Source organism: Podarcis gaigeae (assembly GCF_964106915.1).
Source record: "Podarcis gaigeae genome assembly, chromosome: 3".
Classification (NCBI taxonomy): domain Eukaryota; kingdom Metazoa; phylum Chordata; class Lepidosauria; order Squamata; family Lacertidae; genus Podarcis; species Podarcis gaigeae.
The window spans coordinates 15761595-15783641 of record NC_139680.1 but is presented as its reverse complement, the minus strand read 5'-3'; the positions used below and the strand labels follow the sequence as shown (position 1 = coordinate 15783641).

At 39.4% G+C, this 22047-nt stretch overlaps 1 protein-coding gene across 4 annotated transcripts in view; it reads right to left on the bottom strand.

Moving 5' to 3' along the window:
- Nucleotides 1-22047, bottom strand: part of MACROD2 (mono-ADP ribosylhydrolase 2) — a 981328-nt gene that overhangs the window by 924839 nt on the left and 34442 nt on the right. The gene's annotated exons all lie outside the window — the stretch shown is intronic.

The following is a 22047-nucleotide window of genomic DNA, read 5'->3' as shown; positions in this document are numbered from 1 at the left end:
TATTCATTTCATTTATATCCTGTCTTTCAAGGCACTCAAGGTAGCATACATGATTCTCCCTCTTCCTCCCCACCCCACCTTTGATGTTTGTTTGGCCACCCTGTGATGTACAGAAGGCTAAAAGATAGTGGGTAGCCCAAGGACACCCAATTAACTTCATGCCCTGGGTCTCCTCAGTCCAACAACTCTAGCAACACTGGCTTTCAAATACAAAGTTCCCATACATAAAGTTTACATTTACTGAGGATAAAAAAAGGTAAAGGTCCCCTGACAGTTAGGTCCATTCGCGAATGACTCTGGGGTTGCGGCACTCATCTCGCTTTACTGGCCAAGGGAGCTGACGTTTGTCTGCAGACAGTTTTTCCGGGTCATGTGGCCAGCATGACTAAGGCACTTCTGGAGAAATGAGCAGCGCACAGAAACGCAGTTTACCTTCCCGCCGGAGCGGTACCTATTTATCTACTTGCACTTTGACGTGCTTTTGAACTGCTAGGTTGGAAGGAGCTGGGACTGAACAACAGGAGCTGAACTATTTCTGTAAATATAATATTATTCTTAATGAAAGAGGTGAGGATTCTCTAACTACATCCTCAAGTGCATCCACATTAAGGTACAGACCATCCTAAAACATTGTTTAGACCAGGCATAGGCAAACTCGGCCCTCCAGATGTTTTGGGACTACAACTCCCATCATCCCTGACCAGTGGTCCTGTTAGCTAGGAATGATGGGAGTCGTGGTCCCAAAACATCTGGAGGGCCGAGTTTGCCTATGCCAGGTTTAGGCTTCTCAAGAATATGTGTCTTTGCCTATTACTGTTCCCCAAGTTGTTTGTTTCCTGCAGGGACAGAGATGAAATTTTGATATATAGCCTGAAACCAGCTCTGTGTTACAAACATGTCTGCAAACAGGAAGGCTGGCAACATCAACCCTGCTGTGTGGGAATTCTTTGCAGATGACCGCAGTTCCTGAAGGCAGACAGACAGGTCGTGTATCCATAGCAGTGACCAGAGGGGGAATGACTGCTGGGAGGAGTGCAGAGAGAAGAAACGCCATGGTGCATCTGTAACAGCTGCAATGAAACATGTCTCTCCTGTACTGCAGCAGACACTGCAACCTTCCAACAGTTTGACTTCACCCCCTCCATTGTCTCTCAAGACACACAGACACACAGATGTTATTTAATGATAAAATTAAGAGGTCCTGTACATACTCCAAGACAGGGCTTTTTTTTCTCATTTGGAACTCAGTTCCAGAACCTCCCAAGTAGGCGCCATTACCATTATAAGAGAACAAGGGAAGTGTTTGTGCTGAGTTCCGGCACCGCTTTTTCTAGAAAATAGCACTGCTTCAAGGCACTTTAATTTCTCAAGTATTTCTTTCTGAAATTTCTAGGAAGCCAAGATATCAATCCAGCTTAAAACTATGGTTTAATACGCTGGCCTGTTTCAAAGCTGGTAAATAGACTTTCCTAGTTTGGACAAAATGGCAAAATATTATTAGTGATAAGCTTCCTGGTTTAATTGTGACAACTGATAAAAGGATGAGCAAAGGGGATACCTGTGTGAGCAAAAAGCTTGTGTATATCCAAACTTCATAAGGCAATATATGAGCATCTAAATACAGCCTTGAAAGAACCTCATTTACAATATGGATATATTTTATCGTGTGGGATAGACTTGATGAATACACCTTGTTTTTTCTTCATGGGAATACTTCCATCCTCATTGTGCCTCTGCATGCGCTCATGAGAACACATCAATCATCTGTTATTTTTCTTTTTTTAATTATATGCCTGCCTAGAGACAATATTTATTGGCATAGATAAAGCATCAAAGAGCAAATGGATTTTTTGTTTCCCTTATTTCTTCTTCTGGCTGGTAACATACATTGCTACTAGGTCTCCTTCACTCAGGTGAGTGAAGCTCACTTCACCTAGTCATCAAGTTGCTGAGCCTGTGAGAATTAGTATTAGTGAAATGCAACTGATCTTCATCAGTTCCACACAAATAATAGTTTTGTTGTAAACCAGTTATCACAGCCTTTTTGCACATCCTTTCAAAAACTGCTTATGGATATATGCTGGCAATTGGTAACATAATTCCCCACTCCCTAAATTTTTTTTAAAAAGAATAATGGAACTTTCAGTATCAGAACAAAGCTCAGTACATAGTTCTGCAGTATTTTCAAAACAAAGAAGCATTTACTGTATGGATATCCATGCATTTTGGTCATTAAATGAGATGAATTTAAGGCGAGAGAGAACCTTGGCAATAGTGAGGAAAGTTGTGCATGGGGCTACAGACAGAGTGGGAAACCTTCAGAAATGCCCCTCCCCATGTGAACAGAAGAGCAACTTAGTTTTCAAGCCAATACATATCGATTTTATACTTACTTTTAAAAGCTATTTTCCTTTGTAGTTGTCTTTTTAAAGCAGAGATATGAAGATAAGGTTGATAGTTAAAGAACAAGAGTGAAACATTTTACTTCCTCTGTGTATTTCTCATGCTTTCCTTATATGTAAAAATCTAACACAATGTGTGAAAATGATGTGTTTCTCTTCATTAAACACTTATATTTAGCAGAACAAAGCTTGGGCTTCTAGAAACACTCATATTCTTTACAATTAAACCTATTCTTTCCTGATTTCACAGGGCTTGCAGAAGAGTGAAAAATAAGACCTACCTGTAAAAGTTAATCAGGCAAGAAAGATTTGAGTTTTAAAAGCCTAATAAAAGTTCAAAGATTCCAAGAAACTGCAGAAAGAAAATGGCGCTTTAAACCCATACCCTTTACTTAATTCGTTCTGGAGGTCCGTTCTTAACCTGAAGTACCACTTTAGCTAATGGGGCCTCCTGCTGCTGCTGTGCCACTGCCGCATGATTTCTGTTCTCATCCTGAAGCAAAGTTCTTAATCCAAGGTACTATTTCTGGGTTAGCGGAGAATGTAACCTGAAGCATCTGTAACCTGAAGCGTATGTAACCCGAGGTACCACTGTAGTTGAATAGACAGTAATAGCAAACTACCCCGTGTTCACCTTACGATGCAGGGGACAGAGGGTATTTGCAGAGAAGCACTGGTAGGCAAGAAGAGGGTACATAATCTTTTCCCTAACCACTAATTCTCCCAACCAAATACTTCCTCCAGACACCAAAATCTAAAGCAATGCCATCTGGGAGGAAACAGCCAGAGGGAGGACAGATGCACTGCAGCATGTAGGAGGATTAAGCAACCCTCTCACTCATCAGTTCTCCTCAGTAACTGGGCCTAATACCCACACATTACCTATTATCTTGGCAAACTTGAAACAGGAACCCCACATTTGTCGAAAGTAATAACTCATTTTAAAACGTCGTATCTCTCTCACACACCCCACTCAGCAACACCAAAACTTGAAATGTAATCTGAGCTTTTGTTTTGCAGAAATTCTAGCAAAACAAAACACATACCTTCTTAGAAAACCACAAAAAGTAGTAGGTTGCGGGTTATTTTTTTTTTTAAATAAAAGTTTCAGTAAGCACCATGCGTATGTCAAATATTTAAATAATTATTCAGGTTCTTTTAAATATAAACTGAACAAATACATTTCTGTTTACACAAAAAGAATTATAGGCCATGGATCAACACGAATTCTTCTGTTCCACTATATGGACAAAGCTTTTTAAAAATTCATTTCATTGCAGGGAAATAAAACACCTCTGAGACTATGCCAGGGGTGAGGATCCTGTGGCCCTCCAGATGTCATTGGATTCTGTACGCAGGCAAAGTAGCACCAAGCTCCAACTATGACAAGGGAGTGCACTGTATCCCGCTACCTTTAGTCCATGCCTCCTATCAAGACTAGATCAAGAATATATGTCCTGCAAAATGTGTTGGCCTGATGACCATTTGAAACAGCACCATGGTTGTCATGAAGCCCATGAAGCCCAATGGCAGCCTCCACATGGATGTTGAAGTCACACTGAACTATCGTCCAGCGGTTCTCCAATCCCATGCCTGAGACCACTCCGGACAGCTTGGTCAAGGATGCTGCTGGGCAGCAGGGCGGTTGATAGCCCAGCATCAGCAGTCTACCAAGTTTTGGCTCTGTTTTGATGTCATTACACTTGTGCACGCTCAAGCATAGTTTTCTTCCTTATTACAAATGCCAAAATCATGCTCTAACGTACTGATAAAATCCTGCTCTCACATCAGAAATACCACAGACACTTCCACAACTTGATTCTCTTCCAAGAGGAAGAGATTAATGGGAGATATAGTAATTACAACACAAATGCCACAATGAAGCTGCTTCCTCCATCTAAAAAAAAATATACTCGATGTCAAGCAAAATTCTTCCGTTTATTCTATCAGTGCCAAAGGCAAGTTGTGTCAAGTTTTTAAAAGAGCCAGTATAATTGTGAAATTGCATAAACTGCAATGCTGTAACTGATTGTATCTGATCACTGAATGATGGCATTTATTTTTTAACATGAACGTAACACAAACATAAACTCTCTTATTAGTGAAAGCAACAGAACCTGCTCCAAATGTAGAAACAATCATATCATGCATAAAGCTAACAAAATATACAAGAGCAAGAAATGTAGTGCTTTTCTTTTTTCTTTTTTTTATTTACATATATTTATTTATACCTTTACGAAGTATAACAACAGATGACACATGAAATAAAAGTAGAAAGAGATATCTAGAGCTAAAGATAAAGGAACAAATTGTAATACCACAGTTGAATATAACAAATTAATATCACAGGTTCCAAGTAACATAAACGAGTTTACATTATCCTGTACCTTATTACACAAGTACATTATTAAAAGACTCAATTTGTCAACCCTATCTGATTCTTACCATATATGTATGCATAACCATGCATACTATGTCCCAGATTTTAGTTATCCATTCTCTCAAGGATGGTGTTCTCATTTTCTTTTCCAATTCCAACAAATAATAATTCTTTCAGCAGTTGAGAGATGTTGCATTAATTATCTATCCACTGTTAGTAAATTTTAAGATATCCAGACAGAAGAATTAGCAGGCCCCATGGGTAAAGTATAACCAGTGAGTACTTCAATTGTCTTTAATCTGTCTTCCCAAAATTTTCTGATTTTAGGACATGCCCCAAATATATGCCATACCCCAGCATTTGAAGATCTATATTTCCAACAGGTGCCACTGGCTATTGTGTATGTCTGGCTAAGACGCTGCGGCATTCAGCACCAACAGAATATAGCACTTATCAATCAATCTCATTATCAATTAACATTCAATAATAATAATAATAATTTATTATTTATACCCCGCCCATCTGGCTGGGCCCCCCCATGGAAGCCACTCTGGGCGGCTTCCATAAAAACCAAAAATACAGTAAAATATCACACGTTAAAAACTTCCCTGAACAGGGCTGCCTTAAGATGTCTTCTGAATGTCAGGTAGTTGTTTATCACTTTGACATCTGCTGGAAGGGCATTCCACAGGGCGGGCGCCACTACCGAGAAGGCCCTCTGCCTGGTTCCCTGTAGCTTTGCTTCTCGCAATGAGGGAACAGCGTCCGGGCAGAATGATGGGGGTGGAGACGCTCCTTCAGGTATACTGGACCGAGGCCGTTTACACACACACACACCATGACTTTTCCATAGCCCATAGCATGAAAAAGTCACTTGTCTCAGTTCAGTCCACAACTGCCATTACCATCTTGCGTGTTTTGTGTATGTGATGGTGTTTGCTGGGAGAGTGTTTTCATCAACAGGAGATGATACGCTTCTTCAGTTATTGGCAGTCTCAGGTTGGTGAGAACTGGTGATGTTTCCAGGGACATGGGTAGGGCTTATCTGCTGATTTTTATGCCATATTTGCATTTTCTAGTTGTATCCCTCCTCCTCCTCTCCAGGGCTGAGAATGCATTCAATATGGTGTGTGTCTTCCCTCATCCTGACAGAATAAGAGTACAGGACTGCACTGTTAGCCATTCAATTTGAAAATAATAAAAATTAAAGAATTAAACCCTTTTGAGAAATTAATATTGTGGCAGGGGAAGAATGGGGGTATATCAAGGAAAGGTATGGCAACACCACTTCCAAAGTCGGTGTTTCTCAGACTTACCTCCAGAAATGGGAGTCAGCTCCACTGAACACAATGGTACATACTTTTGAGTAGACATATATAGGACTGCACTGCAAGATAGCTCAGTTTGGGTCCCCGTCCCCATAGATGGTATTTGCTCATTTTAGAGCTTCTGGGAGGAAGTAGGATTGTCAGATGTTTTAGGCTTGATTTGGCTTTTAAAATGTGCAATTCAAAAAATTTGTAGTATATCACCAAAACCTGAATAGTAATATTGTTTTAATTATATTGGATGTGCTAGACAAGTTAAAATGTAATAAGCAAAAAGCAGCCACATTGCTAGAAGGAAAGTTTATCTGATTCCTTAATCAAATTAGCCATCAATCACTGACAATATGGATTTTAACTGAGCATTTTGGCCCACCATTTGTAGAAGATAAATGAGATATTAAAACAGCTGATAGCTTCAGATACCAGTAGCAAGGACACACTGGTATACTGAAAGGAAGTTTCTAAAAAGAAATAGGCAAGGCGAAGAGGGAGACAGCCTGTCTAAACAGCTTAAATGTTAGTGGCCCTGCCGCTATAAGTTGGAGAGAGGGAGGCTTTGAGTTGCTACTTGCACATTTTTTACCAAGACAGTTTCAGAGTTCAAGAGAAATGATAGGGATCCAAACCAACAGCAATTCTGCTTATGTTACTCTGCTCACACACAGGGGCTTTTAAGCTTTCCACTTTAAGTCCCTGATGCACAATGAAAATCCCACCTCATAGGATCAGCCATGACATAAGAATCTGGTGTCAAAAGGAAATTTTGTCTCATCGCTCATGCATGAAACTCATTTAATTTTCCACATTAAACATCACATGTAGGTTACCTCATGTCTTGTGTCTTAAATTTGGATAAACACAGTCCAGAAATGGCTTTCATTGGGACAGTGTTTATCTTGTTAATATTGCTGAGTTCTTTGTTTTTCAGAACAATGCATTTTCCTCCACCTGTTCTCTGCTCAGTGAGTGAAAGATATGAACAAAGTTAGGCATCCTGCCGCTGTAGGATGAAGTGCATGGCCTCATTCACTGTTTATTAATTGTAAACAATAAGGTTTTTGTTAATGGGCATGACTTGCACTCAACTACAGATCTACTGAATAAATGCTCTGAATATTCCACCAATATTTAAATTGTAGTGCTCAGAGGAAAGGCAGAAGCAGCCCAGGACAGGCAGAAACATTTCCTCTACCAACTCTTTCTTGCCCTATACTGTACTTGAAGGTTGTGGTCTGTTGTTTTTAACAAACATATGTAACAGGAATCTATAAATGAGTCAACACATAATTCTGAAACTCTCCAGATAAGCCTCCGAAGGTGAAAGAAGTGAAGCAAAATTATTCTGATCAGCTAAAACCAGAGTTCCAGGAAAACTTGCTTTATCGGGCACTAAATCATCATCATAATAGGAATATGAAAAGGCCAATTGGCCCTGTAGAGTTATTAAACTGATAGAATATATAAATGCTATTATCTCTCAAGTGACTATCACTAGCCTTTGCCATTACCGCATAATGTACATGTATAAAAATCTAATCTTGTATGTAAAATGGGAATTAAACTATTTCAGTAGCTGCTGTATATTGAAGGACAATTAGCATTTAACCAAAATGTGCAAAAATAACCTTAAAAGGGTTATCAGCATTAATACAAATATTCTCAGCACCTCTCAACTATGCATATTGAGTGCCTCCAATATTACCAGAAAAAGGGGCATATTAATACCACCCCATACTAGATCAACCAGGTCAACCAAACTACAGTGTTTTACCCAGCAACATTCTGAAACCATACTCCTTTTACACTAGCCACACAAAGGCAGTGAGTCCAAAACAAAAAGGTTAAACATACTCAAGTAAAAGACAATAAAGTTGAGCTTCACTTGCATCATCATCTCTGACCTTAGAGACCCTCATCAAAGACTTTGGCAGCCTCCCCAAGCTAGCCATCCATCCTGATGCAGCTGATGGAAATTTTAGTCCAGAACATCTAGAGGGCATCATCTTGGGGATGCTGGACCAAGGCAATGGGATTGGAGAAGATCTGGTTCTGTGCTTTGTTCCTTTGAGAGTTGTACAGTGGTAAAGGTAAAGGTAAAGGTAAAGGTAAAGGTACCCCTGCCCGTACAGGCCAGTCTTGACAGACTCTGGGGTTGTGCGCCCATCTCACTTAAGAGGCCAGGGGCCAGCGCTGTCCGGAGACACTTCCGGGTCACGTGGCCAGCGTGACATCGCTGCTCTGGCGAGCCAGAACCGCACACGGAAACGCCGTTTACCTTCCCGCTGGTAAGCGGTCCCTATTTATCTACTTGCACCCGGAGGTGCTTTCAAACTGCTAGGTTGGTAGGCGCTGGGACCGAGCAGCGGGAGCGCACCCCGCCGCAGGGATTCGAACCGCCGACCTTTCGATCGGCAAGTCCTAGGCGCTGAGGCTTTAACCCACAGCGCCACCTGCGTCCTGTACAGTGGTACCTCGGGTTAAATACTTAATTCGTTCCGGAGGTCTGTACTTAACCTGAAACTGTTCTTAACCTGAAGCACCACTTTATCTAATGGGGCCTCCCGCTGCTGCCGCAGCACGATTTCTGAAAGTTCTTAACCTGAAGCACTATTTCTGGGTTAGCGGAGTCTGTAACCTGAAGCGTATGTTACCTGAAGCGTATGTAACCCGAGGTACCACTGTTTGTTATTACCTTGTTCATGGGGTTGAGGTGTACCCGCTAGCCACTATATTATACAACTGCAGGGGTTGGGGGGGGGGGGAATCAGTAGATATGTCTCTCAAATCTACAAAAAGAAAAGTCTAGTCTTCTCTGACATGCTAGTTTTCTGTGTAGGATTTCTTTTCATGTTGAGAAATATTCAATTCTTAAAGTTCGTTACGCATAAGAAAAAAAAATAGGTATTTTATATCTAAAGATGGTTTAGAAAGAAGGGGAAGAACTCACCACCACAGCTAGCCTGACTATACCATAAGCCCAAACAATTGCTTATCTTGTAACGTGCTTTTTAACATTTTATGGTTTTAAGCTCAACAACTTGCGGGTGTCAGGAATTTTACTTTTTGAAATATGGCAACCCTATGTAAACCACTTAGATTTTTTATAACACAGCAGTGTGTGTGTGTAAACATTTCAATTGGAAGTGCACTTCAGGATTTTTGCACTGCTGCAGAGGATGCTGCAATGACACTGAATACCCATAGCTGTACCCCAGCATCCTTTTCAACCAGAGCCTGGAACTAAATTGTTTCAGTTGCTATCATACATCAAAATGCAACTTGGATTTATCTAAAACATGGGTGGGCAAACTAAGGTCCGGGGGCCGGATCCGGCCCAACCACCTTCTAAATCCGGCCCGTGGACGGTCCGGGAATCAGCGTGTTTTTACATGAGTAGAATGTGTCCTTTTATTTAAAATGCATCTCTGGGTTATTTGTGAGGCCTGCCTGGTGCTTTTAGATGAGCAGAATGTGTGCTTTTATTTAAAATGCATCTCTGGGTTATTTGTGGGGCATAGGAATTCGTTCATTTCCCCCCCCCAAAAAATATAGTCCAGCCTCCCACAAGGTCTGAGGGACAGTGGACTGGCCCCCTGCTGAAAAAGTTTGCTGACCCCTGATCTAAAATGTATCAAGAATAGCATCTGTGACAACGCAAGGATTATGTGGACCTCTTCTTGGAACATGTGGTGCAGCTCCTTGAGGTAGTAAAAGTGTTGTCTCTGCTGCCATTGTTATTCTGGTTATATTAATTGCTTCTATGTTTCATTAGAAGATGAGACATCACAGCACTTGCTGCATTTAATTCATGTGCCCATTCTTCTCACTAATGAGAACACTACCAGGACTTAACTACGACCATCACCACCATTTAGCAATGAAGAGATTACTAATAACTGAAGCACAGAAAGCCTGATTTTTTCCAGAGACATCCAGGGCTTTAGTGGTAAAAAATCATTTGTAGAACTGGACTCCAGAGAGCAAGACCCTTAATTGCAGATGCCCACCATGGACAAAAAAACACATTAAAGCAGGCTTGACTTGCTTCCAGAATTAATCTCTTTTCCAATTAAAACAATTCCCAATATAAGATAATTATGCCTCAAACTATAGGTTCTGCAAAAGCCAAGTATTTAGAAGCTAGTTTACTTTCTTTGCAATAAAAAATAGGATAGCTATTCTCCTGCAAAATTATACTAACCAGAAAGTTGAAGCAAATTCTTTCAGACACCACATTTAAACCAGAAATAGCAACTGTGGTCACTAAACAAACATCTGAGGCAAAACTGCCATCAGTACAAAAAAGAATACACTGCAATGTGTTGGTTTGAAAGTGTTATTTTATTATTTTCCCCAGTAAAAAATGCTTCTGCTTAAATAATACTGATATTTATGGTACAAAGTTGTTGTCGTTAGTTATCTTTGGCATTCAGAAACAAACATAAATGGTTCTATATTTTGGCTCTGGTTTCCAAACCAACTCTGCACATGCAAAATTACCTCCTTTTCCCAAGTGGGCTCTGCAGGTCACAGGGCCTTGGCACTTTATTTAAGTTCAGTGTATAATTATTTAATCTAAGAACTATTATCAATTGGCATATGAGCATAATTACTGCATATACAAATATTAAATTCAGTAAATCATGTTGGCAGCTTGGGGGGGGGGGGCTAAAGAGACTCCCAATCTCTCAAGTCAGTATCATGTCTGACAGCAGGAATAGGAAACCCTCCTCCAAGCCAATAATAATAATGGAATTTTAAATAATTTAGGGCATAAAGATTTATACGCCAGCATAATTTTCTCAAGGCCATGTTAACATTAACTTAAGAAAACTATTCCTATTCCTATGTTTGAAACACTGTTTTAATTTACTGTTTAAAAATTAATCTGTGATTTAGCATTTTTAAGCTAGAAAGTATGGACAATTTCCCCAGTGTTTTATGTTTATGTTTTATAGATTGTGGACTATGGCACTTTCTTTCCTTGAAGTGCTAGAGGTAAATGTTGTATATATGTACCTGCTGTATAAGATATATACTGCGTCTTGTACTTATTATTACTATAATCAAATGAAATGGTTAGTTATACAGCGACAAGCATTTATAGATATTTCTTTGGTGGATTGATGCCGATTCACAGGTGAAAGCATTTTATGCAGAAGAGCAAAGGACTGTCAGTCACTAAATTTCTTTGTTGAAATATAGTCCATATTAGAGCACCTCTTTCACCACATCATAGTACTGACTCAGCTTGCCCCATCCCTGCCCCAGCTCTCTTTCTCTCTTTTTTTTTTTGCATATGCAAACCTTATTTAGTGGATCTGCAATGTAATGTTGCCCACTTCATAGCTGCTTAGCTTCCCTGCACAGAACTCCTGTTGTCTACACCTCTGCATCTTAAAATCTAGTTTTATTTCTCACATTTCACACAGGACGTTGCCAATAACCCCTTTGCCATTGCCCTCCAATATTAAACTACCAACGCTTCAGAGGTAGATCAATGTGTTTCTTAACATAAAATGGCAAGTCAGGTACATCTAATACAACTTGATACGATCTGTTACAAGTTATGTTCTTCACGTTTCAGTGGTTTAGACAGAGTTTTAAACGCACTTGTGTTGCCCTTTAAAGTAAAGAAGATATTTCACAGTAGGTTATGTGGATTCCTCATATCACTATGAGAATAGAGCATGGTAGAATTCTTTGATGGAGAACAGCATCAATCCAAAGTCAAACATTTGTTTTAAGGCATCAATTAGCTGAACTCTATCTAAAACATACACACTTCTCACTTTCTCTTTCAGCATTACTCTTTAAAAAATGCAGCTGTTTCCACCTTTCTATTACTTCAACTCATTTTAAACCACATTCACTATAATAACCATTGCACTATAATTCATAAAGCAAAACTGTCAAGCGGTTTTATATGTAGCATCAAGTAATATATGTCTTGTCATTTGAGTAAGCTGACACAAACCAGCCATCTAAAAGTATGAAAACAGCATGGGGGGGAGGGACATGCTAAATATGATACCATTTTTGCAAGGATACCATTTTTTTTGCAATCCCTGGCAAAAGAATACGCTGATCTTAGGCTGCTTCCAACAGTATCATTCAGCTGCTAGTAAGGTTTCCATTAGAGAAACAAGGACAGAAGCAGTTTTTGGTGATCCATTTTGCAGCCCGCCCCCTCTCCAAATCTCATGCAGAAAATGGGGGCATCTTTCAGGGCTGCTTTAAGAAGGCTCGGGGCTGCACATTGAAATCACTGGAAATTGCTTCTCCCCCTACTCCACTAGCAAAAGCTATCCCTGTAGCCAAGAAAGATCATTGACAGCAACCCCTATCTTGAAAAGGGAATAAAAGCACCACCGACTTATTTTTATCCTAAAGATGCTTATTACAGAATTATAGAGTTGGAAAGGACTTGAAGGGTCATCTAGTTCAACCTTTGCAATGTGTTATAACATTACACTGCCTACAGTAGGTCCTAAGTGAAAATGGGACAGGAGATTTCTTCATTTTACTACCAACATCCAACAACTCACCCACTTAAGTAGAGAAGTCTCTAATGCTTCTCTTAAGGAAATCTATCCTTAATGAAGGTTCTAGCACTGTAAACTATTTTGACCTAAAGGTATATTCTGTTATGTCATGAACTCTTAGCATTAATTGTACTGTCAGGTCCACATATTTGCAAACCTGAAACATAAAATGTACCATAGGAATTATGGCTGCAATCCAAAATAGTGGCACAATTGCTGAAGCAAAGATAACACAAATGCAGCCAAACTTCTCCGTCAGCTGCATCTGCAGTCAGAGAGAGGTATTTGCTCATTTTAAAATAGGCCTACAAGCTTTTTTAAAAGGTGGAAGAAATGAAGATGATAGAAATGCCATATTACACTGTGCTATGCTTCTAGCTCATAGTACTTAATTCCTATAGCAATTTTCAGTGTACCAACCACTTCCAATTCTCATCTCATTTATCTTCAAAGCAATCCTGGAGGATATTTGCAAAGCTACCCAATGAACTTTGTGACTATATTGAGTGTTTAAGCTCCTCAATAGCACCATAGCATATAATGGGAGGAATTCTACATCACACTATTAGGATCATTCTGTCAGCGTAAGCATTTCATCTTGCCAGATGGAACTATCACCACTCTCCTTCTCTCACACACATATTCTGTTTGGGGGGCCACTGTGCGTTGGAGGAGGGGGCAAAAGCTCTGTTGCCCTAACAGGACTGATTGGCTAGGGTGCCACTAGTGCAACTGTTTAGTTGAATCTGGGCTTGTGTGTTTGCCTAAATCTAAAGGATGAAATGTTTTCAATAGAATTACAGTACTTTTTTAAAAAAAATATCTCTGAACATCAGTGTACTATGTGAAGAAGACTTTCTTTTAAAATATATGGCCTATGAGAAAAACTCAAACACAACTCAATAATGCAAAACTCTATCCAAGAGTAATATTGTTTATAAAGTTGAAAAGGTAGAGAGGCTTTTAGATTTCTTGCTGAACTGTGACACTGTGCAATTTCATGAGCCCATTAAGTTTCAGAACTCTAAGCACAGCACATCTTGTAAAACAGGAGAGAAATGTGTTTTCTGATTACTTGGTTACGTATGACATGATGTAATTAGCTTAGCCCATTAAACCTCAAATGTATAAGCATGAGATTTATGTGTAATAGTGCATCTGTTTTGCATCTGATCTAACCCAACCACCTGAAGTCTTCAACTTAAAAATATATACCAGGCTTTTTTCAGCTGGAACTCACCGGAACTCAGTTCCAGCACCTCAGGTGGGCGCCATTGCCATTATAAGAGAACAAGGGAGGCATTCATGGTGAGTCCCAGCACCTCTTTTTCTAGAAAAATAGCACTGTTGTTGGCAATATCCAAATAAAAAACTGTACCTGGGAAATCCGTATCTTTGAAAATCAAATGGGAAAAAAGTTTCCCATAGTTTTGCTAATAAAGATGTGTTTCCAAACAGAATCATTTGAAACAAGGTATCCACAGTGGCCGAGCTTCATGCTCCGACACTGGGGGGGCAGAGAGCAGGTGGGGGCGGGGCGGAGTTGGTGCACTGCCCACAGAGGCATGGCGGACATCCTGGGGGTGTGGTGTGCTGCCCGCAGGGGTGTGGCACGCCACCTGCGGGGGCGTGGTGCCCAGCGCAGACAAGGGGGCAGCCACAATGGCACCCCACCGGGATCGTGCTGTCAGGGGCTGTGCGCTCTCCCCGCACTCCTCTTCCTACGCCACTGGGTACCCAGCATGTTTTTAATCATTGTGTATGGTGAGCTTGTACATACCACATGATGAAAAACCAATAGCCTATGGAGTATACATGTGTTTATGGCATTATGCATGTATATGCATGTGTGTTGCCTTAGCCTGTTTAAACTAAAATCTGAAATGCATCACTAGAATAAATTCAAACCGTCTGAACAATGAGCTATGCCTTGTCTTAAACTATCGTTGAATCATAAATGGGCCTGCCCATCCCCACCATGCAGGTGCCTTCACAGCATGCAGCAAACCAAACAGAAAATCCCTAATTCTCCTGTTTCACCCAAACCGGGAAATTATCATTGCCAACATCAGAACAAGCTAATATATTAAATTAATGATTTAAGTTGGTGTACAACCTGGTGTCTTCTCAAATAAAACCACAGGGTTGTATTCATAACTTATCTGAATACCACCCATTGTTTCCCAATACAGAGAAAACAGGAATTAGCTGATTTAACTCCTTGTGCAAAGAGGTATATGAAGGGGCTGAAAGTGTGTGTGGGAAAGCGAGTGCATGTCTCAGTTTAATAAAACAAGCTGTGTTCATCCAAATGTAGCTTACTCAGAAGAAATGCAGCTAAACAATAAGAACACATTAACTGAGTGATGCATAGTTTTAGCTGCTGGACTAAAAACAGATTAGAACAGAAAGAGAAATAATTATAGTTCATCAAGCAAAACAGAAAAGGGAAAATACTGTAATTAAATAAAACAATCTCATTATATGAAAAACACACACTAATTTTACCAATATATAAATAGTAAATTAAACTAAAACACACTATATTGGTTTTCCTGGCTGTCATTATCTCATTGGCATTTTTACTTATATTCTCTATACACATTTTCACATCTGGCAATTCAGATATGCCACACTTGACAGTAATGTATCCTTTTCAAACAGAAGCATACACAATATCTTTTGATGATATTTTAATTGGTTAAAGACCACACACCATTGTTTGAATACTGAACAGAACTCAAAGCAGCATCTATATAACACATATCTAACCAATACAAATGACTGTGAAAATGTCTGCTTTTGCATAGACCATTAACTACCAACAAGCTACTCATTAAAAACCAAATAAGGGTATATTGTAAGCCTCATTTTTTAATGAAGATAGGTAGTTGTGGTTCAAATATAATTAATTAGAAAAATTGACAAGTGTAGCTGCAATAAAATGCTGTGGAACACTGCAATCTTCTAGCAGACACACTCATGGGAATACAATAAAAATATTCGAGCTATTAAGAAACACATTTCTATCCAATATATGTATCAGCTAGTAATCAACACTACTGAACATTAAATTTTGTTCATTTTGTAAGATGATATTTGTCTTTAATAGCATGATGCAACAGCTAAAGTATAAATCTGATATTTAATACAGTCTTGCCTTGGTTTTGGAACAGTTTAGCTCATGAATGTTTTGGCTCCCGAGCGCCGCAAACCTGGAAGTGACTGTTCCAGTTTGCGAACTATTTCTGGAAGCTGAACGTCCGATGGGGCTTCTGCAGCCAATCACAAGCTGCACTTTGGTTTTCGAACATTTTGGAAGTCGAACAGACTTCCAGAACTGATTTCATTTGACTTCCAAGGTACGACTATATAGTGCTTGATTAGAGGCATGGAATTTCTGAAGATAAAGGTAGGGAGCTCAACAGTTGAGGAGATAAACAGGTTAACTGTGGTAGTTTTCAGACAATTGCCTCATCCACATTCTTTGCCCATAATGTTAGCAAATCCTAATTCTTTGATCCTGAGAATAAGCCTGCCTACCCACACCCCAGAACAAAAAGTATGACAGAGAAGCTTCCTCCACTACATGCTATGATAGCACAATATAGTACAGCACAAACTTTCTTCTTCTTCTTCTTACTATATTGAATCAAATGGTAGTTTAAACGGAGAGCAAATGACTGACCCAGTATCACCCAATGAGCTTTATGGCTGAGCAGGGATTAGAACCTAGGTCTCTCTAGTCAAAATACTGTTTGTTTAACTCAGGGGTTGCCACCATGGCATTCGTGAACTTACGCCTGCCTACAGAGGCCTTCTCTAGCACAGATAGGCATCACTATCCCTGATGAAATTAGGTTTGAATTACTTTACTACGAGGCAGCCTGTTTCACCTGGCTAAAAGATTGGTGCACGTTGCAGGATCCGGACCTCCTGGACCTGGAAGGTTTTGACAACCGTTGGGAATGGCATGCCTACCTAATATATGGAAAAGCGAAAATTCATAAAAATTTTACCAACCATATAATAAGAAAGTCACTCTTTGCTGTATGGGAAAAATATAAAGACCTGATGGAGCCTAAAGTCCTGTGGTGGACTTCTCCAGTAGAAGCCATAGCAGTAAAACGGAAAAATACTCAGGAAAGATGGCCAACATATAAAATACTTCTAAAAAATGAAGATAACCAAATAAAATTTAAAAAATTTGAGGAAATAAGAGGACACATTTCAGACTGGTTCCAATACCATCAGTTATTTGAAAAATTTAAATCTGACAAACAAAAGGGGTTCTCAGTAGATATTTCCCGATTCGAATCTGATCTTGTAAATTCTAAAAGAAAAACACTTTCCAAAACTTACCGACTCCTCCTTGACTGGACAGTCAAGGAGGAGGAGGTAACAGTGGCAATGGTGAGGTGGTCCCAGGATTTTGGCCATTCAATAACCATGGCCCAATGGGAAAATTTATGGAAGATCAATTGGAAATTCACAAACTGTTACACGATTAGAGAGAACTTTCAAAAAATGCAACACTGATGGTATCTAACACCATGGAAACTTTCGAAAATGTATAAAAATGTGTCAAGTAATTGTTGGAGAGGCGGAGACTCAGGAACATTCTATCATATGTGGTGGACATGTAGGAAAATACAGGTATTCTGGGAGAGTATACATGCAGAACTGCAAAAAATGCTAAAGATCTCTTTCAATAAAAAACCAGAGGCTTACCTCCTGGGAATAACAGATTTGGATATTCCACAAAAGAGGAAGGGTATCTTTTTATATGCGACAGCGGCAGCAAGAGTTTTGATCGCAGCAAAATGGAAGAGTAATGAAATCCCCTCTATACAAGATTGGATCCAAAAGCTGACAGAATACGCCGAGTTAGATGGATTATCAGAAAGAATAAAGACTAAATCAAAACAGGAATTTGTTTCTAAAAGGGAGGTTTTCAAAGAATATCTGAAAAATAAATATAGTAGTTTAAATTCTGTTGCAGCATTCGAGGAACTTCAGTAATAGTTGCTAGGTAGATAGAAGAAATTAGATTTATTGAGAATAAGTTTAATTATGAAAAAAATGTGTATTGGCAATAAGTAATATGAATTTGAAATATGGAACAGATGGGAAGTTGGGTCTTTAGTGTTAAGACCAATAGATGTTTTATTGTTTGCCAAGAAAAAAAAAAGAAATTAGGTTTGAATTAAGCATTCTACTGCAGTAAATATAATAGGGTATGGGGGTGGGGTGAACATTCTGAGTTCCAAATGTGCCCAAGGAACAATAAATGATGGTGTCCAATAACATGACGTAACTGTACAGACCAGTTCTTACTGCTGCTTTCCTCCCCTGTTTCATTCCAGATGCATCCACAACTGCACTTCAGCCTAGGCCTCCACTTTTTGAATACTTCGTCTGTCCCAGCAATGTCCTGCTCCAGGAAGCCATCAATGATGGACCAGTCCCTAAGCAGTCATCACCACACTGGCTGTGGGGAAGCCTCTGGCATGATTTGGATGGCACATTAAACCATAGTTTAAAATTAACTATTGCTTAACATGAATAAGTAGAGTGCTGGTGTATGCTGATTGAAAGTTCCTACTTCGTTTGCTACCCCCCCCCCCCCAGCCTCCTGCTGTTGCCATGCCAGGGAGGAAACAACCAGGAGTCATCTTTGTGTCATGTGTGAACCAGCAATCATCATTTGCTTCTCTACAAACTATAAGAAAAGCCAGCCTCTGCTTGCTTTCTTCCTGGCCGTGGCAACAGCAGGAATGGGGGGGGGGGGGAGTGAAGAAGGGACTTGAGCAGTCTGCACTAGGACATCCACATTGCTCATCCACATTAAACCATTATTCTATTAACTATGGTTTAATGGGACCAGATCTGTGTGGCCTCTCTTTGCTGGCTACGCAGCTCTAGTCACAGTTTCCTCTTCCTAGGGTACAGTAATCCTTGCTTATACATAATACTTAACATAATAATAATAATTTGTAAGGGTGCATGGATTTTCTCATCTTTACCTAATATTGCAGATTGGTGCTATCCTCTGGTTTCTATTAGTCTTTTCAAAAATTAGTCACACACCATTCCCCTATCCACAAATTTGCTACAGCTAATGACAGAGCATAAGTTAATATTGATCCTTCAGAACTCTGAAAAAAACTGTGAATGCACCAACCAAAACCATTAAATCAGTAATGTAGCTAGTGATGCATGGGGCTCCTGAGCAGAATCAAAGTACTTCATTGCTAGGCTTTAAAATTTCTGTCTGAATACATTAATTCAAACTTAAAATTGTATACTTTTTCAATATTTTGGCAAACCAACAATTTTAATTCTGTAGGAATGACTTTTCCATAGTTACTGAAAACTTAGGATACTGTAACTGTTTGCTCTTTCTCAGGTTCAAGAAACACTAAAATTCAACTGAGGGAGAAATAGGTTTCATTCCCAAACCTCTGTTCTTTTTGGCATATATATGTGCCTGTTGTAAATTGGCTGTTTTTCAGGACAAATGAAGCATCTAAGTACTTAAGCAATGTTTTATGATAGTCAGAAATGGAACCCAGGTGTTAAAGGAAGTCAATATACTTTAATTCTTTTCACACTTACAAGCTACATTTTTCAAATTAGGAACCATGCATGCCTAAAGTTCATTAATCCTCTGAAGTTGCACTTCTATTGTCTTTTAGTTTAATCATAACACCCAAGAACAAGTAAAGGTCATACACTGGGCTAGAGTTTTAAGATATTTTTGGTGACTTTCTACATTAACTTACTGCCTTAGTTATTAGTAGAATTTTTTTTATTAAAAAACAAGAAGTGAATCACTATAATGAGAAATAAAATTATTTATCAGTTAGACAAAATGCATTGAGAGATGATGATGATGATAATGATGCTTAATAATAACCATCTTTTCCCCTGATGGGACTCAAGGCATCTTGCAGATAAAAACAAGAATTGCTAAAACATAGGGGGAAACTATCATTAAAAACAATTAAACATTAACAGAATTAAAACTATACTGTCTGTGCTAATTGGCAGTGGCTTCCCAGGGCTTTAGGAATGGTTATTTATCCAAGCCTATACAGTGGTACCTCGGGTTACAGACGCTTCAGGTTACAGACTCCAACAACCCAGAAATAGTACCTCGGGTTAAGAACTTTGCTTCAGGATGAGAACAGAAATCGTGCAGCGGCAGAATGGAGGCAGCAGGAGGCCCCATTAGCTAAAGTGGTACCTCAGGTTAAGAACAGTTTCAGGTTAAGAATGGACCTCCAGAACGAATTCAGTTCTTAACCCGAGGTACCACTGTATAGAGATGATTAAACCTGGCGCTTCCCACCAACAAACCACATGTTCTGCCATGGAACACACATGACTCCCTTCCCTCCCCCTGGTCCCTACAGCAGGCTCCAAAGATTTACGGAGGGGGCTTGCCCCTTATTTTTAGGGTATTTATTTTATTCCCAATAACTGAATCCTAGGAACATCCTTGCAATTTAGGAAACTGCTAATGAACCAGTAATATGCCACTGACAGTGCAAAACCAGTGGTTGATTCATTACCGCTAGTGATCACAGGCGTCCCTGTTGTCTTAATTCCCTTCTTCTGGTTTAGCAAAATGATGAAGTTATAGTCAAATGCCAGCAGTGACAGGTGGAAGGAGAAATGGGGGCAGCAAGCTGTAAAAGGTGTCAGTTCCCATCAGGGCAAAGGTGTATCCTACACATCACTTTCTTTAGAGAAAGCAAGTGCTATAGAAGCCCGGAATATTTAAGTAAGATGTTGTTCTGAAAAGCCCAATATAATTATTTTAATAGAAGAATGCATGTTTTCTCCACCCAAGTCCCATAATATTAAAGACAATGAAGAAAAATAATGCTGGTGAAGAAAGCATTTTTTGCACAATGCAATTATCTTTTTCCTTATCCAACAGAAAATCCCACCTCAGCAAAGAAGAACTGCTTGACAGAAAGGAAAGTATGATTAATGTGGTCTCCAGATATTAATCACTGTAGAACATGATACAGTGCAAAATATTTGACACTGTATAAAATAGACATGAACTAAAAATATAAAACTATAAACAAGAATTGAATACTAATTATAGCAAAAAACAAATTACTATTACATTTTCTCTAGCTCTATCACCTATAGATTTCACAGCTAGACTTAAAAGTTAGATAATTTTCTGACATTAAGAAATGTAAATCCAGCATTGCTAAGTTGAAGTTTTACAATTATCTACAATTTATCAATAAAAGAACTAAGGGTTATTCCCATCTATTGTAACAACAGAGCATTTTTAAGCATGCTGAAGGTACTGAAGAAGCATTCAGATTGGCTACTCCAAAGAGTTATCTGCTAGCTAACTTGTTTCCCTTCTGTGTCAGTTTGAAAGCAATGCATTTTGGACCATACAGTGCTACCTTGGTACTTGAACGCCTTGGCTCCCAAACAAATTGGCTCCCGAATGCCGCAAACCTGGAAGTAAGTGTTCCGGTTTGTGAACGTTTTTCGGAAGCCAAACATCCAACATGGCTTCTGCAGCTTCCAATTGAGTACAGGAAGCTGCTGCAGCCAATCGGAAGCTGCACCTTCGTTTTCAAACGGTTTCGGGAGTCAAACGGACCCTGGAACGGATTAAGTTTGAGAACCAAGGTACCACTGTATTTCCATTAGGAGAAGTTGTAGTGGAATCAGTTAGATGCAGAAACTACAGTTGCCCAGTGTCTTTGAATGTTTTATCACTTCTCAACTGCAGGTTACAGCAGGCGGCAGTACTGAAAAAACCTGGGCTGCTGTGTATGATATGAATATACCTATACCTTTGCTATATTAATATTGCAGCCATCTTATCTACAATTAATTGTACTGGAGGTTGTATTTCAGCACCTGATAGCCTGCATTCCTTTATTCTGAAATGCAGGGGAACATTTTTAACTTACTTCACTTTTTTAACATGACCTTCCTTTTGCTGTCAAGGAAAAGTGGTCATTGCTCATTTTTGCTGTCTTACAAACTAATCACTTCCACTCCTGTATCTATTTACAAGGTTTAAAGTAGCACATTGTCAGTTCCAGCTTCAAATAATTCTTATGGGAGTCCATAATCTGCATGGATTTATGTGCTTCCTCCTTGTTTTCTTTCATGGTGCATGGGCAAGTAATATCTGGACCACAGGGTCCCATCATTATTTAGATGTGAGAACTTCAATAACATTGACTATTGAACTCACATGGGGAAGTTGGCAGATGTGTGTGAATGGAATAATGTCTGAATTGGCCCACGATGGAAGGAAGGAAGGAAGGAAGGAAGGAAGGAAGGAAGGAAGGAAGGAAGGAAGATTTCAAAGCTCACACAAAGGTGAAAAATGGTGA